General features: G+C 45.3%; 1 protein-coding gene across 2 annotated transcripts in view; it reads right to left on the bottom strand.

Annotated features, from left to right (window-relative positions):
• The window catches only part of TLCD4 (TLC domain containing 4), a 75,662-nt gene extending 55,873 nt beyond the window's left edge, over positions 1–19,789 (bottom strand). Inside the window, exon 1 of one of the 2 annotated variants that reach the window (XM_053591030.1) lies at positions 19,473–19,789. The gene's annotated coding sequence lies outside the window, so the exon portion shown is untranslated. Of the gene's footprint in view, positions 1–19,028; positions 19,177–19,472 lie in introns of those variants that run through there. The other variant, XM_053591031.1, reaches the window with a different exon arrangement.
• Between the last annotated feature and the right edge of the window lie 5,024 nt (positions 19,790–24,813).

Here is a 24,813-nt window from a genome sequence, read left to right as displayed (position 1 = left end):
ATCATTTTTTATCTTTTATGCCACATTCTTACCAGTACCTTCTCTGTGTTTAGATAACACAGATACTGAACACTATGTTGCTTTACCATATAGCCAGGGGTGTAGTAGGCTATACCACCCAGGTCTGTGTACGTTCACTCCGTGATGTTCGCATGATGAAATCACCTAAGGATGCATTTCTTAGAAGGCATCCCTGTCATTTCCATGACTGTGCACGACTCAAAGAGGGCCCTTCTCTTCCCACAGGATCCTCAGAGGCAGGGCCCTTGGAAACAGCACAGCCAGGGCTAATTCAGCCTTCAGCAAACTGTTCATCCACCTGTTACTTGCCTACCATGCGCCTAGCACTGTGCTGGTGCTTGGAGTACAAACTGGAAGACACACTTACAGCCAGTAGGGAAACAAATCGATCCTCACCACATAACTTAAGTAGTTAAGCTCAGGATGCTAAAGGGACACTCCCTCCTTTCCATTTCCAGGGGATAAATATCCAGCAGATACGACACATAAGTGGGGAGATAGCCAAAAGTATTACAGGTGAACCAAGACGGAAACTTCTATTAAAATCCCAACAATGTCCTGACGCTGACGCTACGCCTTGGCATCCGTAGCTCAGTGGTTAGGGCACAGCCACGTACACTGGGGCTGGCAGGTTTGAACCCGGCCAGGGCCTGCTAAAGAACAATGACAACTACAAGAAAAAAATACCATGCATTGTAGTGGGCACCAATAGTCCCAGCTACTTGGGAGGCTGAAGCAAGAGAATCACTTAAGCCCAAGAGTGGGAGGTTGCTGTGAGCTGTGATGCCCTGGCACTCTACCAATGGTAACAAAGTGAGACTCTGTCTCAAAAAATAAAATAAAATAAAATCCCAACAAGATGCTGAGGCTGAAGCCCAAAAGACTCAGTTCTACCAGTTGAGTTGAGAACTATCGCCTCAAACCATTCCCTCTGAAACACACCCATTCTTCTGATTCCCCTGTTTGAAATCACCTTGTAAGTTTTTTGGGGGATGTCAAAATCGCCAGAGCCACTTCCATAGAGGCACACAGCCCCACTCCTTCACATTCTGATACGACTCCCAAGTGAGAACCCTTAAAAAGAGGGGGAGAGTGTTTGCCTTTAAGGGCAGCAAAGAAGAGGGAAGCTGGGAAGAATGCCCCGCTTAGGCCTGCCATTCCTTTTCTTCACATCCCCAGAAAGCTCCCCCTTTGTTTCTCATGTTGATTCCAAACAGTCACTGCTCTCAAGTCTCCAGTTCTGCATCTCTTACAACAGATGAGGTTTCTTCCCATTTCACCAAGAAAATTCAGGCTATCAGGCAGGCATTCCCTCATCTTGCCAATGTTTACAAATTCCCCCTGAAGCTCTTCTCTGCACACTGTAGGCTCTGGGCCCCCCACCTCCAGCACTGCTTATATTGTGTGCAACTAGACCCCACCCGTCCCAGTGCACCAGGCCTGAATGGTCAGCTACCCCCTAGATGGCTCCATGTGGGCATCCCAGAGGCTCCGCAGGCTCCACTTGGCCCGAGCTGAGCTTAACCCCTAACTAGCCCTTTCTCCGGGGTTCTGTATCTAAGTGAATGACACTGATATCCATATTGCCCTATCTTTTGACCTAGAAACTCCCGGTCACCCCGACTCCTTCCTATACATACCTTACTCCCACAGGTAACTGACAAGTCATGCTAGACTGGAGAAGACCAAACGCAGGATAACTTGATTCCAGCAAAGTGCTGAAAGGTTTTCATGCTGGCCTTATGAATAATACAAAGAAATGTAGGTAGATAATATAATTAGGGAAACTCAGAGCTAGCTGAAAAACTAGAAGCAGCAGGTAAATCAATGATCCCAAGCAGACTTGAGAAATGTCTCCTAGTACTTGGCTGCGTTTTCTCTTTTTGAACCTGTTTCAGAAAATATTTTTGTATGTTTACTTAATGTGCATGTAACACAGAGCAGGTTCATCAGAAATTTTGAAATCAGATTTCAAAATTACCTTCCCTAGCTGAAATAATAAATTGTAATCACAAAGATAAAATATAATAGAATTTTTAAAACGCAATATCCAAGTATAAGAGTTGGCCTAATAGCCACAAGGTCATGTCATTGTAAGGGACACAATCAATGACAGACACCAGTATAATGAAGACACTAGACACAAAAACAAACTTCAAGCTCACTTATACTCAGATAGGACAAAAGTTACCCTTTTGATCACTCTAAGTATCCAGTCCTGTTTTACAGTGAATTAACCATGTACCAAAGTATCTTTAGAGCTGCATAAATAAGATGGAGGCTTTTAAAACCTGTACCATAACATGAAAACTAAAGGGAGCAGCGCCTGTGGGTAGGACGCCAGCTGCACGAACCAGGGCTGGCAGGTTCAAACCTGGCCTGGGCCGGCTACACAACAATGACAGCTGCAACAATAAAATAGCTGAGCATTGTGGCAGGCACCTGTAGTCCCAGCTACTTGGGAGGCTGAGGCAAGAGAATTTAAGCCCAAGAGTTTGAGGTTGCTGTGAGCTGTGACACCACGGCATTCTACCATGGTGACATAATGAGACTCTGTCTCAAAAATAAAAAAATAAAATAAAAATAGAAAAACTGAGGTAAGAGGATCACTTGAGCCCAAGTTGGAGGTTGCTGTGAGCTATGATGCCACAGCACTCTGCCCAGGGCAACAGCAAGAAAGAAAGAAAGAAAGAGAAAGAGAGAGAAAGAAAAAAATTAAAGGGCCAAGTAATGTTAGCTTGGAAACAAGATGTCTTAGAAAAGATCTGAGAGTGTTCTTTGAATATGTAAGGCACTGCAGTACAGAAAAATGAGAGCAGCCCCTTACTCTGTATTATTCAAAATGGCACAAGTAAGCAAAAATTACAGGAAGGGAAGAGTTCACTTTAACTTAAAAAAGACGTTCTAGCCTTTCTAAAGCATCCAAGAACCCATCAAAGAAACCATAAGATGATGGTGAAGAGGAGTGGTCTGCAGAAGGGCTGATTTAACCTTTAGAGCACTCTCAAAGTAAGGCTCTAGGTCAAGGGCTGAACTTAATTTGGGTATCCAGAAAGATAATTCTGAATCAAATACTACCTTACCTACTCAACATCCTATCATTTATGTTAAAACACCAAAATCTCAGGTGTAAAGAAATGCTAAGTAGCTACAACGTGGTAGGAAGTGCACAGGCCCAGTAGAAGTCTTAAGTTTGAGTGTCAGTTCAGCCATGTGCTAGTTGTGGGACCTTGGACAAACTGCTAAACTGAACCTCAGTTTCTTCATCCTTAAGATGGAAGAACAATATTACTAACCTGCCAAGGCTGTCATGAGAAATAAACAATATAATGTTCACTGCACTCAGTTCCTGCTTCCGCCTTGATCCACCATCAGCAGCGTGCAGGACAGATGACTTCTGGGCCTGCAGCCACTCTGGCCAAGGGAAACAAGACCATCCTGCAGCCACGAGACCAAGGATCTTGATTCATTACTGTTTGTATCAGTCAACACTTAAAATGTATGCAGTGCCCACAGCAGGGATCTGTCCACCACCACTGGGGTGCATTTGTTATGCTCCAAAGTTCAGCCACCTGTCACACACACCCCACCCCACCCCACCCCCGCCTCTCAATCTCTTCCACTAGGTCCCTTGGAACTGCTACTTCACACCCAGAAAACAGTACCGTACCCTTGGCCTCTTCTCCAAGCACATTGAGCACACCCTCTTCTCTTGCAACCCTCTCAAGTGGGGACTACTGAGCCTCTCACACTTAGAGTCAGCAGGTGGCTTAGGTATCCGCTTTTCTCCTCCTACCCTTCTCCCCTTAAGGCCTCACTCTCCCATCTCCCCAACCCCTGTAGACACCCTGGTCCTTTGTGGTACTGCCACTCAGTTACACCACACTCTACCTCTCCTCACTGGTACCATATTCTAACTTTCCAAATACATCCTCTCAGAGACATTGGCCCTGGCTTCCTCATGGCCTCAGGCCCAGCCACCATCCTGAGTAACTTCCTATCTCTGTTGGATGGCTCAGCCGCTCCTTGGCGACGCCAGAGGAAGTCCTTTTACCCTCATCTGGTATGGTACCTCTTCCATGCCACCTCAACCACCCATGGACCTTATTATCCCTTACCTATCATTTTTCTGCCTCCAAATTAACACATCAAGTATCCCTTTTGCTGACCAGAGCCTCTTTTCCCTCAAGCTTGTTCAATATTACAACATTTTCAAGCCCATTGACCTCTCATCTTTCCCCCGGCCCATTAGCCCTTTCCTGTTGTATATCCCTCTTCAATCAGCTTAGATCCTAAAGCTCATCTTTTCCATAACATTCTTACTAATACCCTCCCATTCCCTTTCCACTGCCAAGAGTCGGCAAGATCCCAACCCTGGATATGCCCAACTATTTACTCAGAGATGAATCCTGAACAATCAGAGCACTGTTGGAGAAAAGTCATACACCAGGACAGACTGAAGTTGGTGAGCATGAATCACACTGCCCTGCACCCCAGCCACACTGCCCTGTCCAACCAATCCTCTTATAATTCACAATAAATTTTCCAGATTGTCCCTGTTCTTTTCAAACCTCCAACCATCCACCCCCATTCTCAACAGACAAACCCCCACCCTACTACATGAAAAAATAAAAGCCAACATATGAAAACTGTCAATATCCCAGAACCAAGTGTATATACGACCCACATCTGCACCCACGCGTCTGATCCAAGGCCGACCTAACCTGCGTACTTGGGATCCATCCTTTCTGGCCTCCTCAGGACTCTTTGGTTCCTTATCCTTTATTCTCTCCTCAACTGGCTCCTTCTGTTACTTTTAAACAGGCTCAAGTTCCCAGCAAAAAACAAAAATCAACAGATCCACGACTTCTTCAATCCTCTTCTTTTCCAGTTTTCTTTCTCTGATTTGCACTTTCACATTTGAACTCTATTTTTCTCACCACCCTTGTAGAAAGTTCTAGAAAAATGTGTCCATAGTCTGTCATTATTTCTCATCTGACTCTCAAACCCATATCCCACAAATTTTGCTTCTTAAATAACTTTCAAAAAGATCGCTTTTCTGGATTGTCTCCAAATTCATCTCCCTGGAGTGAAAAACAGAGTGGAGGGATCCAGGGGAATCGGGGAATCTTTTCCAAAAGGGGCCTCTGACCATGTCACCTCCTTACTTGCCTTCAACTTAAAAACCTGCACTGGGGCTCGGTGCCTGTAGCACAGTGGATATAGTACCAGCCACATACACCAAGGGTGGAGGGTTCAAACCCAGCCTGAGCCAGCTAAACAACTACAACAACAACAACAACAACAAAAAATAGCTGAGTGCTATAGTGGGCGCCTGTCATCCCAGCTACTGGGGAGGCTGAGGCAAGAGAATTGCTTAAGCCCAAGAATTTGAGGTTGCTAGGAGCTGTGACACCACGGCACTCTACCAATGGCCACATAGTGAGACTCTGTCTCAAAAATAAATAAATATTAAAATTTTAAAAAACGTGCACTGCACTTCCCAATGCTCTTATGAGGAGGACCCCACCTCCCAGCTTCGACTGGCACTTGCCCTCACTCACTACACTCCAGCTAACGTGGCCTTCTTTCTCCTCCCTAAGTGCCATGTTCTCTCCTTCCAGGAGGCCTCTGCACATCCTAGTCACCCACTCCCAAGGTAACGCCCATGTTTTTTTATCTCTCAGGTCAAGTTTGTTTTTTGGAGTCTTTGCCTATGGGGCACACATTCCCCCTGGGGGGCAGGAGATGCTCATTGAAGTGCTAGGCTACATGGAGAAAAGGTTAGAAGAATTATGTGCAGAAAATATCCTAACTCTTTTTTTTTCTGAGCAAAGAGTTCAATAACCATTAGCATTAAGGTGAAAGTCTACAGGACTAAGTCCATGAAACAGTCAACTTGACTTCTATAGATTCTCTTACATTCGTGGTACTGCTTTTTAAACTGGAGCAAATGGGAAGAAAATGAAGACTAAGCCAGAAAAGGCAAAAGAACCTCATATTACTATGCTAAATTACACTCCCTGTCTAAGACAAATATTACTTAAGATTTAATAAGGAGTTTCTCTATAATTGCCAAGTCGTGGAAGGAACCCAATGAATAGATTAAAAAACTGTGTTATATGTCTACCATGGAATACGATCAGTCACGAAAAAGATGGAGACTTTACATCTTTTATGTTTACATTCTTCTTAGGACACTATCTCAAGAATGGAAAAATAAATATCCAATGTACTCAATACTAATATGAAACTAATATATAAACTACATGCTCATACAAACAGAAATACAGTCTAGCAAGGGGGCATGGTGAGGATGGGAGAGGGAAGGATGCCTGGAGGGAGGAGGGAGGGCTGATGGCAGGATCCCACCTAATGTGCACATTGCTAGAGTGTTCAGCAAGCTCCCTAGGGGAGAGGCTCTTTTAGAACTTGAACTTTACCTTGGAAATGAGAACAATGTAACCTAAAAATTTGTACCCTCATATTAATTTGAAATCAAAAAAAATTTTCTTGTGACTATAGAAAAGATATCTCTATGTTCTTCTCTGTCAGTTAAGATACTAAACTTTGAATAAGGGTATCCTTTATACAGTAGAACCTCCGTAGTTGACCACTTCCCTACACTGACCACCTCAAGTTGACCTAATTCTCATAGACCCAACACACACCACATGTACCTATCAGTATAGTAGGCCTGGTTCCTTATGTTGACCACCTCCATATACTGACCAGCTTGTTACAGTCCCTCGGGTGTCAACTCACAGAGGTTCTACTGTGTTTTTGTTCTCCATAGTCCATTCCTTCAACCCTTACTCCCCCAAGAGGAAAGAAAAAACTTCAAGTCACAGAGAAACTGCCAATTTTGCCTGCAACAAATCCTGGCAACTGACACCTCCCCAAAATAATCTTTTTGATAACAGATTAGTTATAACAAAGAACAAAATTTTGAAGGTTATATATTCATACATTTCCATTAATTGTCCTTGGCTCAGCGCCTGTAGCTCAGTGGCTAGGGCATCAGCCACATACCCCAGAGCTGGCGGGTTCGAATCCAGCCCAGGCCTGCCAAACAACAATGACAACTACAATCAAAAAATAGCCAGGCGTTGTGGTGGGCACCTGTACTCCCAGCTATTTGGGAGGCTGAGGCAAGAGAATCACTTAAACCCAAGAGTTTGACACTGCTGTGAGCTGTGACACTATAGCACTCTACCAAGTAACATAATGAGACTCCATCTCAAAAAAAAAAAGATAAAAATTTTAAAAAATTGGCCTTTACTTTCCCCACAAGCAACCCGATGAATAGATTAAAACCGAATAGTATTCCATGGTAAACATATAACACAGTTTTTTAATCAATTCTTTGGGTTGCTTGTACATAATAATTACAATGATCAGGAAGGAGGCTAAACTTTATTCTCCAAACTGGGTGCTGTAAGGGTCATCCACTCCCAGCAAAATTTACCTATAGTCAATGGCTGTGGGATGTTCCTACCTTGCAACCAAAGCTCAGGCAACTGTTTTGACAATTCACGTCTCTGCTACAAATCTCTTTAACATTTCCCTTTATCAGTCATAATCCTATCTGTCCTTTTTTATCCTGTATTAAATGCCTTCTAAGAAAACCTTCTCTGATCCCTCTGATTCAGTATTTTTCAAATTTTCATATTCCAGGGTGAAAACTCTGCACCACCACAGTACTTTCTCAGTATATATTCTGCTCATTCCTGCCAGCAGAGAAAATTTTATAGTCTTCCTTTCTACAGTTTGGGGAGTTTTTCGGGAGGGACAGATTTATTGATAAATTTGTCATCAGGCCAGAGTCTCCGCCAAGAGATTCTGACACAGTGAGGGTGGGAAGTTATCTCATCTCCTTAATCCCTGAGATCTTTCTGCCCTTTCAAGACGTTATTTCTCTCCCTTTCATTTCCCTAACACCTGGAAATTTTTAACAAAACTTTCAATCTTTTCCTAGCTTATATGTATCACACTTTTTACATGTTCTGGTTCTTTCGTTGTCCATTTTTATCTTCTGTCCTATTTAAAAAATTTCATTTCAAAAGAAAAAGATAGAACAAAAGAAAAAAAGATTTTAAAAAAGTTTTCAATTTCATTTTATAGTTATTCCTTTATTTAGGGTTTATTTTTATAATGCCTCACAAGCAGAGTAGCTGGAGGGAACAAAGGAAAAAGGCCTAATCTCCATCACTCCCTTTAGCACCTCAGCTCCCAACTTACTGAAGAATTCTGCCCTCGGAAAATTCAGGTCATTTTCTAGCCTCCTGGACCTCAGTGTAGAGATGATACACGGGATTTCTGTGATAAATGTTGATTCTTAGTAACCCATCCCACTTAACAATTTTATGAAGAAGTCTTTGTTTTTAAATCTACACATTCCGATTACAGCCATTGGTCTTTGGATAAACCAGCAGAAGGTCGCACGAATCCAATAGTTGACACAAATAGAAAGTAAAAGTTTTGAAGCTCATACAATTTGAGGGCCCACCTTCAAGGAAATAAACACTTCAAATACAAAACTTGATTTGACCCTTAAGAAGGAGTCTGTGCTAGTCAGAAGCCCTGACGCTGACGGAGAGAGCAGGTGGCTCTGCAATGCCTGGGAAAGACTCCTGGGAAGAGGCAAGTGGTCCTGCAGCCAACCTTTTCTACCTGGTTTCCACATCCACGCTCTTCCCTTCCTGAAAGGAGCACAGAAGGAGCTTCTTGGCTTGGGACAGCTCTTGGCTTTTTGCCAACACTGTGAAATCAAGGAAAAGCTGAACAAAGTATGATTTTTCCCAAATATATTGTGTTCTTTTGTTGCAGTTTGGCCGGGGCCAGGTTTGACCTGCCACCCTTGGTACATGAGGCCGGCGCCCTACTCACCGAGCCACAGGCACCACCCTATATTTTGTTCTTTTTTAAAAGAAATCTTTGAGGCCAGGCACGGTGGCTCACCCCTCTGTAATCCTGCCATCCTGGGAGGTAGAAGCAGGTGGATTATTTGGCTCAGGAGTTGGAAACCAGCCTGAGTAAGAGCAAGACACTGTCTCTACTTTTTTCTTTCTTTTTTTTTTTTTTTTTTTTGAGACAGAGTCTCACTTTGTCACCCTTGGTGAAGTGCCGTGGCATCACAGCAACCTCAAACTCTTGGGCTCAAGTGATCCCCTTGCCTCAGCCTCTGGAGTAGCTAGGACTATAGGCACCTGCCACAATGCCCAACTATTTTTAGAGACGAGGTCTCACTCTGGCTCAGCCTGGTCTCAAACTCACGAGCTCAGGTGGTCCATCAACCTTGGCCTCCCAAAGTGCTAAAATTACAGGTGTGAGCCACCTCACCTGGCCTGAGACTCTGTCTCTACTAAAAATAGAAAAATTAGCCAGGAATGGTGGCAGGCACCTGTAGTCCCAGCTGCTGGGGAGGCTGAAACTACAGGATTACTTGAGTCCAAGAGTTTAAGGCAGCATAGCTCAACTCTATACAGAGTGACAGAGTGAGATTCTGTCTCAAAATAATAATAATAGTAAAATAACAATAATAAGGAAAGAAAAATGGGAATGGAAAGGAAGGGAAGGGAAGGAATCATTGGGTCACATGCCAAGCTACCTAGGAAGTCAGAACCTAAGGAGACGGAAATTCTCCCCTCCACATCCCAGACCTGATCACCTCTGTGAATGTCCTCAGGGGGCTTTTCCTCTTGCTTTTTTTTTTTTTTCCTTTTTTTGCCTGTACCCCACAGAAAAGCAGATAACATTAAATGAGTTAGAGGAGCTGAAGAATAATTCAGCAAATTTCTCCCACTTGTTAGGTTCTTAAGACAAATTCCAGGCCAGGCACAGTTTATACTTATAATCCCAGTGCTTTGGGAGCCTGAGGCAAAAGGATTGCTGGAGGCCAGGAGCTTGAGGGTACAGTGAGCTACGACCTTGTCACTGTACTCTAGCCTGGGGGATAGAAAAAGACCTCAGGTCTAAAAAAAAAGGTTGAATTCCATTCAGCTAAAGAGATATAGCTTGGGCAAAAACAATACTCTCTGACAGGCCAGTTCTGTAAAATGGGATAATGCCTACATTGCAGGACAGTTATGGGGTTTAATGAGACAAAATGCTAAATGTACCTGGAACGTACCTGGCACATGTAGCCACTTGTGGTAAATCATTTAATGGCCGTAAGTTCTCTTGCAATGTTTCATGACCACTCTGATCCTCCCATCCAAAGGTGGAAGCTACGTCTCTCCCCCACACCACCACCACCCGCCACATGAATCTGGGCTGGCCTTGCTACTTGCTAACAAATAAAACACAACTGAAGAGAGGCTCCGAGGAATCCAGAGTCTAGGAAAGCATCAAAAGACCCTGCAGTGTCCACCTCTCACGCTCTTGGAACATCCCCCGAGACCATCTTGTAAAGAAATCTGTCAAATCCATAGGAGGATGAAAGGGCACAGGAGAAAACTGAGGCTGCCAGCTAAGAGCCAGCCCTCAACACCAACTACCCGTCACACTGGCCAACCAGGCAGGACCTTCCAGCCCAGCTGACCCTCCAACTGAATGCACCCTCTCCAGTGAATCTGTAACCAATGTGGTAATTCCCCAGCCAACCCACAGAATGACAGGAAAAGGAAAAAAAAATAATCATTGTTTTAAGCCACCAGGCTATGTTTGGGAATGGTTTGCTATTAGGCAATAGATCAAAATATCACTCAATAAAGAATAGTTCTTGTCTGGGTGAGGTGGCTCATGCCTGTCATCCTTAGCTCTCTGAGAGGCCAAGGAGGGAACATCCCTTGAGGTCAGGAGTTTGAGACCAGCCTAAGCAGCAGCAAGACCCTGTCTCTACTAAAAACAGAAAAATAAGTTAGGCATTGTGTACACGCTTCCCAGATACTCGGGGAGGCTGAAGCAGAAGGATCTCCTAAACCCAGGAGTATGAGGTTTCTATGAGACAGACTGACGCCACGGCACTCTAGCCTGGGCAACAGAGTGACACTCTTAAACAAAAAAAGGAACAGCTTTTGATACTACTAGCCCTTTCTTTTTTTTTTTTTGTAGAGACAGAGTCTCACTTTACCGCCCTTGGTAGAGTGCCGTGGCGTCACACGGCTCACAGCAACCTCCAGCTCTTGGGCTTACGCGATTCTCTTGCCTCAGCCTCCCGAGCAGCTGGGACTACAGGCGCCCGCCACAACGCCCGGCTGTTTTTTTGTTGTTGCAGTTTGGCTGGGGCTGGGTTTGAACCCACCACCCTTGGCATATGGGGCCGGAGCCCTACTCACTGAGCCACAGGCGCCGCCCGACTTCTTACCAAGAAATGTTACACCTATTTCTCCAAGGGCACTAAGGACAGAGGAATATTATACATTCTGTATTTGAAGAATGTGATGATTTCCTTCTCCCTTTACCCCTTGGTTTAAGGGCCCTGCAGCTAGTCTACACCTACCATCTAACTGCAGAATGGGGTGGCTAAAATGAAAAGAAAGCCAAAGAGTTTCTAAATTCTTCAGGAAGCCTTTTCTCTTGTTACCTAAGATCCACTTTAAACTCCACTCAAGGTACTTTGGCTCGGCACCTGTAGCTCAGTGGCTAGGGCCCCAGCCACATACATCAGACCTGGCAGGTTGGAACCCAGCCCGGGCCTGCCAAACAACAATGACAACTGCAACCAAAAAATAGCCGGGTTGTTGTGGCGGGTGCCTGCAGTCCCAGCTATTTGGGAGGCTGAGGCAAGAGAATCGCTTAAGCCCAGGAGTTTGAGGTTGCTGTGAGCTGTGACATCACAGCACCTTACCGAGGGTGACATAGTGAGACTCTGTCTCAACAAAAAAGGTACTCTAACAGTGCTTCTCTTCCAACCTCTTCCTATAAAACTTCCATCACCTAAAACTGGTTCCAACACCGCTCTTTTCCAGTAAACCTGCTATTTAACTATTATTAACAACAATTTGGCGAATGTGTTCTTGGAAACTCAGATCCAGGTGACCTATAAGAGGTGAACTTTTCCCAACTTACAGCCCCAACTCTCACACCATACAACCTATTAACAATTTTACGCCTCTTGTAACAATGAAAATACATCCTGCATACCAGATATTTACATTACAATTCGTAACAGTAGCAAAATTACAGTTACAAAGTAGCAACGAAAATCATTTTTATGGCTGGGGGTCACAACATGAGGAACTGTATTAAAGGGTCGCAGCATTAGGAGGCATTAGGAAGGCTGAGAACCACTGCTCTACATGCTCTCAAGAACACTCAGCATGTTGGCACTGTTCCTTCCTATGTGAACAAGTACCATCCTTCTTGCGGGTACCAAGTACAGAGCTGGTTTTCGTTGTTTCTGTTGAAAATATTTTGCTTAGGCTTGGTGCCCATGGCTCAAGCGTCTAAGGTGCCAGCCACATACACCTGAGCTGGCGGGTTCTAATCCAGCCCAGGCCTACCAAACAACGACGGCTGCAACCAAAAAAAGCCAGGCATTGTGGCAGGTGCCTGTAATCCCAGCTACCTGGGAGGCAGAGACAGGAGAATCGCTTGAGCCCAGGAGTTGGAGGTTGCTGTGAGCTGTGACACCACAGCACCCTACCCAGGGTGACAGCTTGAGGCTCTGTCTCAAAAAAAAAAAAAAAAAAAAACAAGAAAATATTTTGCTCAGCTATTTTTTTTTTTTTCAGATCAATATTAGGGTACAGACAATTAGGTTACAATGTTTGCATCTGTTAGGTAAGGTCCCTGTTGTAGTTGGTGCCCCTTATCCAGCAAGTGTTTCATCGGCTATTGTTATAATTCTAATCAGTTAATTCCATTTAAACTATCCTCATTTCTGGCTTCATATATTACAAGCCAAGTGTTCTGTAAGTTCCCATGAAATTTCACTAAAATTATATATTTGCAGCCTATTCTTTGCTACCTTGTGGGAAAATGTCCAGGAACAGTATCGCTTTGCTGCTTTCTTTGCTCGTCTATCCCTTTAGGTCCTGTTAAAGCTATTTCTGGACTAAACCCATGAACCTACACCTCGTCCTAACCTTTCACTGAGCATAGCCAAGGCATGACTCTCCTGGCCAGTGCTGAGCAACATGATATGAGATGTCATCATAAAGCAAAGTCACTAGGTTTTACTGTACAAAACTGAGAATGTCACTGAGAATGCTGGGCATTGCAAATACAGTGTTTTCTTAATGACAATCCAAAGGAGAAATCTCCTCTCATCTCCTGGAATCAGGAATGGGTAGGCTTCTGATCTGGTGTCTCCTCTGGATACCCAGAAGCTTGTTATGGATGGTTTGGCTGCTGGAAAGCTTAAATTATAGCCAGAACTGCTAACCAAGAAGAGAATACGACTTCCATTTTGGAACAAGGTGGGGTATAAATAAAACTGCAAATATTTTAATCAATGTACATGCCTAATCCCCCTACCAGATAGTGAGCTCTGCGAACAAGGGCTGTACATTGCCCCACTTTGAAGTCCCCACAAGTTCTAACCGTGCTTTCACTGCTAAAGGAATATCTGGGGAATTAAATAGAAGAATTTGTAAACCTTGATATTACTATGTCTCTCTTTTTATTTTTTCTGTGTTAATGAGCTTAGGTATTTGAAAGCATATGTGGGGCTGTGCTCCTCCCACGGGACTTCTTTTTTTTTTTTTGAGACAAGAGTCTCACAATGTCGCCCTGGGTAGAGTGCTGTGGTATCACAGCTCACAGCATCCTCCAACTCCTGAGCTCACGTGATTCTCCTGTCTCAGCCTCCCAAGTAGCTGGGACTACAGGCACCCACCACAATGCCCAGCTATTTTTTGGTTGCAGCCGTCATTGTTGTTTGGTAGGCCCGGGCTGGATTCGAACCCTCCAGCTCAGGTGTATGTGGCTGGCGCCTTAGCGCCACAGGCACTGAGCCTAAGCGATTCTCTTGCCTCAGCCTCCCAAGTAGCTGGGACTACAGGCACCCTCCAGAACGCCTGGCTATTTTTTGTTGTAGTTGTCATTGTTGTTTAGCCGGCCTGGGCTGGGTTCCAACCCACCAGGCTTGGTGCATGTGGCCGGCTCCCCACCCATGGAGCTACAAGCGCCGCTGATATTACTATGTTTCTTGAATTATAAAATAAGTAGTATATAATAAACTGATCTTTTTACCCTCAAAACAAATTCACACAAGTGTGATAAGAATGACGTATAGTGTTAACAAGGGTGTTTAGTGAAGCATCATTAGAAGCAACCTTAAGGCCCACAGATAGGGAAATGGTTAAATATATTGACATAGCTATACTATCACTTTTTCTTTTTTTTGGTAGAGCCAGAGTCTCACTTTATAGCCCTGGGTAGGGTGCCGTGGAATCACACAGCTCACAGCAACTTAACTTCTGGGCTTAGGCAATTCTCTTGCCTCAGCCTCCTGAGTAGCTGGGACCACAGTCACCCGACACAACGCCCAGCTATTTTTTGTTGCGGTTTGGCCGGGGCCAGGTTTGAACTCGCCATCCTTGATATATGGTGCCAGCACCTTACTCACTGAGCCACAGGCGCTGCCCTATACTATCGATATCTTAAGACAGGACATTTAAGTGAATAAGGTGATATGGAAGCAGGCTACAAAATGATACATTTTTCATAAATAAATAACTCTAGGCACACTTTAGCATTTGTAGAGAAAATGTCGGGAGGGCTATAAACATCCCCCCCTCCCCATTGATAACTAGTTGTGTTTAGAGATAAAACCAAGCGAGTTTGGGGAGGTGCATTCTCGAGTATTGACTGTAATTTTTTTTCTTTTACGAAGAGCAATTTTCACTTTCGAAATTAAAAAACAAACACTAAAGAAAACTTTAGGGACTTGAGACTGTAAGTGGTTTCAAATCCTCAAAATGGCAAATGTCTCAAGAACTGGTTCTTAACTGTGCCTTAAGAGATATGCAGCTGGGAGTTGTCAAACAAGCTGCCTTTGCTCCAGGTGCTCAGGTCCTCCCTTCTGGCCTCCCACCCTCTAGAAAGAAAATCAGAGAAGGCAGGGATGGGTCAAAGCAAGGAGCCAACTAGGTCAAGAATGTCAGTGATAAAAGCAAGCAGTAACAAGGCAACACCCAGGTGAACTCTGATACCTTGTACTTTTTCTCCAGGCTTTGTTTTACTTGCTGGTGGGAGTGTTAGGTGTTAAGAGTCAGACCTTAATTGTTATGAAAAGGAAATCAAAAGTCTGCAGATAGGCTTTGTCCTGGATTAACTTTAGGGCAGATGCAGGAATTAGCTCACAGTTGCTGGTTGCTGCCTTGCCTGTTTCTCCAAGAAGCTTTTCTGGTGATCCCAAAGACTATGAATGATGATTGGGGTTGGATGGTACAACTTGAAATAGACTTCTAAGGAAATCTTGATAATCTAACTCCTTTATGAAATGTAATGAGAATACTTTTCAAATTTTGTGAGGCAAGCAGCCAACTACTTAATGAATTTGATCAGCAATTGGGGTTTCAAAGCAACAATTTCATCCACATCTGCTCAAACTTCTCAAAGAAGGAAGGGCAGGTGTGAGCCTCCCAGTCACCCACTCCCCCCTATGAGCCCCTTGCCCCCTATCCAGTGGAAGTGATCTGGCTCAGCGCCTGTGGCTCAAGCAACTAAGGCGCCAGCCACATACACCTGAGCTGGCGGGTTCGAATCCAGCCTGGGCCCGCCAAACAACGATGGCTGAAACCAAAAAATAGCCGGGTGTTGGGGCAGACACCTGTGGTCCCAGCTGCTTGGGAGGCAGAGGCAGGAGAATCACTTGAGCCCAGGAGTTGGAGGTTGCTGTGAGCTGTGAAGCCACAGCACTCTACCCAGGGTGACAGCTTGAGGCTCTGTCTCAAAAAAAAAAAAAAAAAGGAAAAGTGGAGGTGATCTAAATCCAACAGCCAATTTGTTCTGGATCCATCTGTCTTCTCATTTAACCTACAGAGAAAAGTGTGCTTTCAAATCCAAGTTCACTCCCTCCACACTTCTTCCCTTCAAACAAATTGTTTTGCTTTTAAGTGAAAAGAATGGGTGGGAAGTCCCCTTTTTTACATCTGCCCCATCCAGCTGCCTTTCGACTACATGAGTCCTACACAGATCAGACACCAGATAAGTTCCTACCCTCCCTCTGTCCCCAGTGACAGGGGTCCAGAAAGCTCTTAGTCACTTCTATGGCCCCCTCCCCTCCTCCAGATGCTCCAACCACCTGCTTCATGGCAATCTATTTTTCCATCCATTAGACAAATAGTTTCCAAATGGTAATCTGTGATCCACTGACAGGTTATACATTTTTAAGAACACAGAATAGGAACAGAAATAGTAACTTGTTTCAGACACACATATACTTACTCATGTTCTGGATCTCAATGTAAAAATGCAGTTTGTACTACTGTAGTTTGAAATATTGCTTTGGACAAACCCTGTCCATCTAGTCAAACTCCCCCCACGACATCGGTGCCACCATGCAGGCCTCCTTTCTCCCACCATGGCCCAAACTCTGAACAGATGTTTGGCTGTCTCCTTCATCGGCTATTTTCAAAAACCTTGGCCTCTTACATTGATTCACAAGATCCTTCCCGTATAGCCACAAGATTGCATTCTCCTTGAACAGACCCATGTTCTGAGCAAAGAAACGCCTTTTGCTCTTCCTGCATTCCCCTGCCTCCTCAGGTGGGGGATCTGTTTGCAGCACATCCAACCGTCTCACCAGGAGTAGCAGGCTTCAGAGCAGTAGGACTCTATTTCTTTGTGTGCTACCTACCTTCATCTCCAATAGGAAAAAATATCACCAAAGCCCTTCTTTAAATACCTTAGAATTTTTTACAAAATTAGTCTCACTTTCCTGATGTAATACATTCTTTGTAGTAATACATCCACTGCCTGATGTCAGTGCCAGGTGAATACAGCTCATCCCTAATGTTAAGTCTGCCTCCCATCCTTGGGAACAGATGGTGACTCCGCCTCAGTGCTGCTCTCTCCTTCCTCTCTCTAGGCGACTGGAAGGAGGGCAAGCACAGCAGGGTGCTCTGCTAGCTTGGTGGTATCCTTTGCTCTCTCAAGGACATGGACACAAGCTGTCCAGCACAATGCCACCACCAGTCCTTCCCTCCCTTGTCCAAGTATCCGCTGTTCTCACCCAAACAATTCATTCATTATCTTCCTCAACAGAAAAACTACAGTTTTCTGGATCTCCGTGTAGACTGTTCAGTTTACTCTTCTTAAACTGAGTATCCTGCTTTTTAACCTTCCAAGAGATATGGATGCCTGATGGAATCCTTCATCCATAGGACATGGGGTTTTAATTAGGAAAGAAGGGTGGGACAAGGTAGAGGTCTGAAAGTTTTCCTACAAATTAAACTGTCTGGCTTCCTGTAATATTCTTAAGGCCAGATCTGAGGCTGGAACATAATGCTGGGAATCCTTTAGAGCACTGAGGGAGAAGTGTGAACAAGTCTGAAAACCAGAGGACAGTTGCACTTGACCTTGAGGAGCCAGAAACACTCTCAAATGGAAAGAGTGAAAAGGGCCCATTACACCTCAGATGCATTCCGGAATTTGCCTAGAAGCTGTGCCACTCCCTTTCTGCAGTCCTTTCCGTTTCCCAGTGGGGAATCTAGGGCTCCTTCTCTTCCTGCTGGTTACCTGGCTATGGTGAGGGCTCTCCAACCTCCCTATAGCCAAGCTGCTGCTTCTTTCTTCTCACTCCTTTGCAGGGAATGATCTTAATCAATCCAACACTGAGTTCGATTTCTGCTAGCTTCCTGCTCCCAACCCTTCCCTTGGTGAGCTAATAATTAATGGAGATTTGAGAAAATGAAAGAAAAAGCAGGCCAACTCTTGCATCTGTACTCCAGGATCTTGTCAGAAGGCCCAGCTTCTCTGGAGTTTGCCATAAAGTTTCCGCTCCTTAACCACTGCCATACCTTCAAGTATACAGCTTTAGTAGCAAAGGCCCATTAATTCTTTATACCAGGGTAAAGAAGGATTAGCGTGAAAGAATAGAAATGGAAATCCAGCAGCATGAATACTAGAGATGAACTGAGGAGCTGACGGGGGTCCAGCCTAGACAGTAAAACTCCCACAAGACCGCACAGTAAAGATTCTGACTTTGTAGGGAGGTCATGTGACAAAAGGAGTTGCAGGGGTAGGAAAACAGGAAATATCCTCAAAATACATTATTCTCTAGATCATCAGATGGCACAGGAGGGGGTGGCAAAATAACCAAAATCTATGGTTCCTCAAGCCATTCTTTCAAATTTTCTAACAGGACAAGAGTACACTTTCTTAATTTAGTTTCACCCATACAATCTTTTAAGGAAAAGATAAACAAGGGTAAAAATTCTCTACCTCCTATATAGAACACTGAAGAGGGAACTTGGATTCTCTAACTTATTACCTTAATTGGCTACACAAAGGAGAAGCCGCATTCCAATCTATACCATGTGCTCACGCAGCAGTATCTCACTTAAAAACACCACAATCCCGGTCCACTGTCCTCAGCCTCATTTATGACTGCATTAAGATTTTACTTCAGCGAGTTCCACTGCTTCACACATCAATTCCTAACATCCACATAAACTCTTCCATCTTGGCTCCAAACTAGTATTTGAATTAATTTCAACATCCTCAAAGATCACTCTTTAAAGCAAATTTCACATAAAAATGTGCACCACACTCAAATGTGCACAATTAATAAACTACAGACCACCGACACTGGCTCTTCAATGGACTTAGACAACTCAAGAGTGCTTGCACAGAGGTTTTTCTGCCATCTCGGGACGGCAGGAAAATGCTGGCATAATGAAGCCCATTTCATGGATGGGTAAACCGAGACACTTAGTTTAATAAACTTGCCAGAGGTTATAATGGTAGAGCTGGAAACAGAAACCAGTTTCTCCCCCGACTTTGTGCCTGGTGCCTTGCCTAATACACCACTCGTCGGCTAAAAATGGGACCCACTTGAGAAATGCAACTTGTTTCAGACAGAGGCAGCGGGAGGTGGGGGGAAGGTGACTTACCCACTTGATGCGCCTGATTGTGTGAAAGCTTTCCCTGGGTGTCCAAAGGTTCGCACCCACCCGCTTAGAGCTGAGCCCCCGGAGGCGCAGCCAGGGAGGCAGGGCAGCCGGAATCGCGCAGCCGGGAAACGCGAGTGGGACGTGGGGCGCCCGAGTGGCGCGGGGGCCGTGGGCGCCGGGACACCATCTGCTCCCGGAGCGGCGCCGGGGCCCGCGGGGCTGGGAGGATGCTGCGCCCGCCGCACACACCTGCCGGAGCCGCCCCAGCCTCCCGCCGCGCGCCGGACGCCCACCCAGCAGCCAGGCGCGGGGGCCTCGGCCGCGCTAGGCCAGCGGCGGGATGGCGCGGCGCCCCTGCTCGCGGACGGCGTCCAGCTGCGCCAGGACGCCGCGGGGCGAAGCGAGCCCGCCCTCCTCCCCGAGCCCCACTCCAAACGGCGTCACCTGTGCCGGGTCCCGGGGCGACTCGCGCGGGCGGCGGCTGCGCCGGGCCAGGAGAGGGCGGCGGGTAGTTTCAAGCGCCTGGCGAGCTGGTCCGGCCCGAGGGCTGGCGCCGCCCGGGGCCACCCCGCGAGATGCTCACGGGAGCCAGGGAAGCCGCGGGCTCCGGGCCGCTCGGAGGTGCAGTCGCCGAGGCTGGAGCTACCGCGCGGCCGCCGCGCCGGCCCGGACTGCGGGCTCGGGTTACCGCAGAGCGGCTCCTTAAAGGGGCCGCGGCCGCTCGGGCTCCGGCTCGGGCTCGCGGCGGCTCCGACCCAGGCCAAAGGGGGCGGGGCCCGAGGCCCGCGGTCGGGCCGACCTTTGGCAACTGGAACTTGGGGCCGGGAAAGGGTTCAAAAACGCCAACACCCAACAGGGGCTGCGGTGGGATCCTGGAGGATCACACCTCGCCAGGACAGAGCGTGCGGTTCCCGGGCTTCCAAAGCAAGTCACCAAACTGGCGAGTGGGGAGAACTGTGTGAGCCACCTCCGCTGCGGTCGGTACCCCAACTAGCCACGTAACCAGAAATCTTTTTAGGTTACAAATTTACATCTGCCTTAAATGCCCAGATACTACGTAAAGGAACTGCATGGTTCGATCATAAGAAGTGAGATGAAAAGGCAACTGCTGTTTTTTTCTGCCACGTCTGACTTGGCCAAAGTCGCGTCCCGCGGGGCTGCCCTAGGGACTGCAGGTGCATATCAAACCGGGTAGGGGGCGTGTGTGCAACAGGCGTGTTCTAGCAGTTGCCTCCGGAATTCATGAAAAAGCCCCTGTGAAAAGCACTCCACCTACACCCGGAACTCCTCTGCTTTCGGGGTGTGGAAGGAGGATTTGAATTTTGGGTACGGACTGAGAGAGAATCCCAAGTTGCCATTAGATAGATCTTCTGACCTGTTACATATATAGCCCCAAGAAGTTCCAGGTGTTCTGGATCAACAAGATATTAATGTTTGAAATAAAGCAAAGAGCTATATTTAGGCTACTGTAATTCTCAAAAAGCAAAACCAAGTTTTTATGGAAAGAGGTAAGTTGTTTGTTCGATTTGAGACAAAGTCTCCCCCTGTCGCCCAGGGTAGAGTGCATCATCATAGCTCACTGCAACCTTGAACTCTTGGGCTCAAGCGATCCCTCCTCCTCAGCCTCCCACAAGTAGCTGGGATCACAGGCACCCGTCACTGACACCCAGATAATTTTTCTATTTTTAGTAGAGATGAGGTTCACTCGCGCCGGCTGGTCTAGAACTCCTGGCCTCTAGCCATCCTCCAGCCTCAGCCTCTCAGTGTTAGAATTAGAGGCATGAGCCACACCGCACCCTGGTCTTAGTCATAAATAAACACCATGGTTAATGACATAGGACAATTATTTGTGGGACATACATGGACACAAATGCACATGTATCTGCTACAATTTAGACCAGAAAATACACACACAGAGACACCTCACACACTGTCTTTATTTATTTTCAAGGGGAAAACAATAGAAATCAGAACCTGGAATTCTGGCAGTCTATTTATTATTAGTGTTGTATGACTTTAACTGAACTTCACTGAGACTCAATTTCTTTATTTATAAAATGGGAATAATAGGCCTGACATGATGGCTCATACCTATAATCCCAGCACTTTGGTAGGTTGAAGTTAGGAAGTGGAGACCAGCCTGAGTAAGAGTGAGACTCAGTCTCCACAAAAAAAAAAAATAGAACAATTTTTTGTTCACAGTGGTAGCTGCCTAGTCCCAGCTTCTTGAAAGGCTAAGGCAAGAGGAACACTTGATTCCAGGAGTTAAAAGCTGCAGGAAGCTTTCAGCTTGGGTAACAGAGCAAGACCCTGTCTTAAAAAATAATAATAAATTGGGCAGCACCTGTGGCTCAAAGAGTAGGGTGCCAGCCCCATATGCCGGAGGTGGCAGATTCAAACCCAGCCCTGGCCAAAAACTGCAAATAATAATAATAATATATTAAAAAACAGGAATAAGGGGCGGCGCCTGTGGCTCAGTGAGTAGGGCACCAACCCCCATATACCGAGGGTGGTGGGTTCAAACCCAGCCCCGGCCAAACTGCAACAAAAAAATAGCCGGGCATTGTGGCGGGAGGCCTGTAGTCCCAGCTACTTGGGAGGCTGAGGCAAGAGAATTGCCTAAGCCCAGGAGTTGGAGGTTGCTGTGTGTGATGCCACAGCACTCTACCAAGAGCAACAGAGTGAGACTCTGTCTCTACAAAAAAAAACATAAATAAGGCCGTTCCATCAGAGTTGCTCCACAATGCACACATTGTACACCTTTGGTTTGGCCCATACTTATTTCATAACCCTCTGTGGGTGGGAGGATTGTATGTGGAAAATAGAGATTTCACAGTGTCATCTGGAGACTGTGAATCAAAACTACCTCCTACAGACACACTCCCATGCTTATGCCTGGTGGCCAGTGGTGACATTGTTCTTTCTGATAAATGTGCCATTATTATCTTTGATGTGCAAATTATTTAACACCAACAGCAATAACGAAAACCAAGTAAACCCACCAAAATCCACTATACTCTATGTCCCACTATATTCCTTCATGTTAGAGGCCTCTACAAATGCATCATGAGATAGTTTTTTGTTGGGTTTTTTTTTTTTTTGAGACAGAGTCTTAAGTTGTCACCCTGAGTAGAGTGCTGTGATGTCATTGCTCACAGCAACCTCAGACTCCTGAGCTTAAGCGATTCTCTGGCCTCATCTTCCCAAGGCGCTGGGACTACAGGCGCCCGCCACAAAGCCCAGCTATTTTTTTGGTTGCAGTTGTCATTGTTGTTTAGCAGGCCCAGGCCAGGTTTGAACCCTCCAGCTTCAGTGTATGTGGCCCATGCTCTACCCACTAAGCTATGGGCACCGCTCAAGATTGTTTTGAAATTACATAAAACATGAAAGTGAATATGTGAAGGACAAGGCCTGAGATATGAAAGGAATTTAGTAAGTATTAATTGAATGTTAAAACTTTTAAGCTAATTAAAAATCAGAGACTTTAGGAGATAGAAAAATATATTGACTGTATGTTTTTCCTGAAAATTTTAATGCAGCTTAATTTCTTTAAAAATATACATTTCATTATTCACATTCAAATCTCTAATTATTAACTTTGTTTTAGCAATATTCCCTTTCCATGGATATTTCCTCAAAATTCTGTATTTAGTATACACAGGTTTTCTGCATTTTAAAAGTGCTATATCAAGGCTAAATTGCACTTTTTACATTTCTGTTCATTGAAATAATTTGAGGGCAAGAAAATATAAAAATCCTTTTAAATGAAGCAAATTTTCCTGATGAATTTTTTTCCCCAAAATTCATATCAAGAATTGTATTAGTGTCAAGAAAAAAAAGAAAAAAATTTTTGTGAACACTAGTTCTAGCCCTAACCTAGCCCTAGGGTTAATAATTAACTAACTAGTTAATTAATTAAAATAAAAAAGAACATTTGTAAGCTTTTATAAGTGTTTAAAAGTACTTTCTTTTTTGAGACAGTCTCACTTTGTCGCCTTCAGTAGAGTGCTATGGTGTCATAGCTCACAGCAACCTCAAACTCTTGGGCTCAATCAGTTCTCTTGCCTCAGCCTCCTGAGTAGCTGGGACTACAGGCGCCTGCTGCAAACACCCAGCTATTTTTTTTAGAGACCAGGTCTCACTCTAGCTCAGGCTGTTCTTAAACTTGGAAGCTCAGGGGATCTGCCCACCTGGGCCTCCCAGGGTGCTGGGATTACAGGCTGAGCCACCACCCTGACCTTTAAAAGTACTTTCATCCGGTGGTGCCTGTTATTCAGTGGATAGAGTGCTGGCCACATACACCGAGGCTGGTGGGTTCAAACCCAGCCTGGGCCAGCCAAACAACAATGACAACTGCAACAACAACAACAACAACAAAAATGGCCAGGTGTTGTGGGGGACACCTATAGTCCCAGCTACTTGAGAGGCTGAGGCAAGTAAATCTCTTAAGCCCGAGAGTTTGAGGTGTGACACCACAGCACTCTACTGAGGGTGACATGGTGAGACTCTGTCTCAGAAAAAAAAAACAACTTTCATCCTACAAAGGTGTGGAATCAACCCAAGTACCCATCAATTCATGAGTGGATTAACAAAATGGGGTACGTATCTATATGCCATAAAGTAGTACTCAGGATGAATTAATGCCTTTTGAAACAATTTGGATGGAACTGGAGATGATTATCCTAAGCGAAGTATCCAAAGAATGGAAAAACAGGCTCAGCACCCGCAGCACGGTAGTTACAGTGCCAGCCACATACACAACAATGACAACTGCAATAACAAAAAATAGCCGGGTGTTGTGGTGGGTGCTTATCGTCCCAGCTACTTGAGAGACTGAGGCAAGAGAATCACTTAAGCCCAAGAGTTTGAGGTTGCTGTGTGCTGTGACGCCACGGCACTCTGCTGAGGGCAACATAGTGAGTGAGACTCTGTCTCAAAAAAAAAAGAATGGAGAAACAAATACCATATGGACTCTCTAATGAAGTGGAACTAGGCAAGGGTTGCACATGTGCACAGAGGGCAGTAAAAGTCTCTGGAAATCAAGCAGGAGGAAAAGAGAAGAGGAGAGGGGTAAAAACCTACCTAATAGGTACAGTGAACACTATTCAGGTGATAGGCTTACTTATAGCCCTGACTCAAGCATTTAATATTTTGAAATATTTTAAAAGGAAAAAAGAGAGTGGCTAACATTTCCACCCTTCTACTCACAGGCCACTCCTCCCATCAAAACATGGAGACTACTTCCCCTCCCTCTGAATCTGAGCTGGTCTCATGATTTGCTTTGACCAGCAGAACGCCATGGCATGAACTTGTGTGAGTTTAGGGCCTACCTGTTAAAAGGACTGGCAGTGTCCACCTCTCTCTCTGGGAACTCAACCACCACGCTAGGAAGAAGTCCCTGCTCTACTGCTGGAGAGGGGGCCATTGGAGAATACCACGTGGAAAGAGAGCACATATCCAACCCTGGAGGAGAACTAAAGCAGCCTAGCTGCCAGCCACCCTCCAGGCCCAGACATGTAAGAAAGCTCATCTTGCTTGCTCCAGCCCCACCAGCTGAATGCAGCCAAAGGAATCACCCTAAGCACAAGGACCACCCAGGCAACCCACTGGATGGTGAGAAATAAAATTGTAATTATTGTAAAATTGTCATTATTTGCAGATGATATAATAATATACCTGGAAATCAGCTGTGTGTACACATACACACACACATACACTATATATATATAGCCCAGAAAATCAACTGAAAAAAATTTATGTAAAGATAGAAAATTAAGTATGGGAG

Source organism: Nycticebus coucang, chromosome 5 (assembly GCF_027406575.1).
Source record: "Nycticebus coucang isolate mNycCou1 chromosome 5, mNycCou1.pri, whole genome shotgun sequence".
Taxonomy (NCBI): Eukaryota; Metazoa; Chordata; class Mammalia; order Primates; family Lorisidae; genus Nycticebus; species Nycticebus coucang.
The sequence above is the reverse complement of the archived record's forward strand: the minus strand, read 5'-3'. Positions and strand labels throughout refer to the sequence as shown.